The sequence below is a fragment of the Macaca nemestrina genome, chromosome 2 (assembly GCF_043159975.1).
Source record: "Macaca nemestrina isolate mMacNem1 chromosome 2, mMacNem.hap1, whole genome shotgun sequence".
Classification (NCBI taxonomy): domain Eukaryota; kingdom Metazoa; phylum Chordata; class Mammalia; order Primates; family Cercopithecidae; genus Macaca; species Macaca nemestrina.
In genome coordinates, this window is record NC_092126.1 from 167,465,396 (window position 1) to 167,465,608 (window position 213).

Genomic DNA, 213 nt, shown 5'->3' on the forward strand with positions numbered 1-213 from the left:
TATATTTATAAGTTTTAAACTCATAATTTTATACTTTTGTTCTAACTTTTAAAATTCACCTTCTGAAGCCTTAATTTCCCATGGTTTGGCAGGAATACATTTTACTATGAATATATGCATGAGGAATGGGGCCCAGTTATACCTCCAGTGACTCAATCCAATGAAATGCATAAATTTTAGGCCATTATTAAAAATCTCTCCTACTCCCTTCAG

At 31.9% G+C, this 213-nt stretch overlaps 1 protein-coding gene and 1 long non-coding RNA gene across 3 annotated transcripts in view; both read left to right on the top strand.

Annotated features, from left to right (window-relative positions):
• Nucleotides 1-213, top strand: part of LSAM (limbic system associated membrane protein) — a 656,583-nt gene that overhangs the window by 138,443 nt on the left and 517,927 nt on the right. The gene's annotated exons all lie outside the window — the stretch shown is intronic.
• Nucleotides 1-213, top strand: part of LOC139362057 (uncharacterized) — a 116,492-nt gene that overhangs the window by 64,403 nt on the left and 51,876 nt on the right. The window lies entirely within an intron of this gene.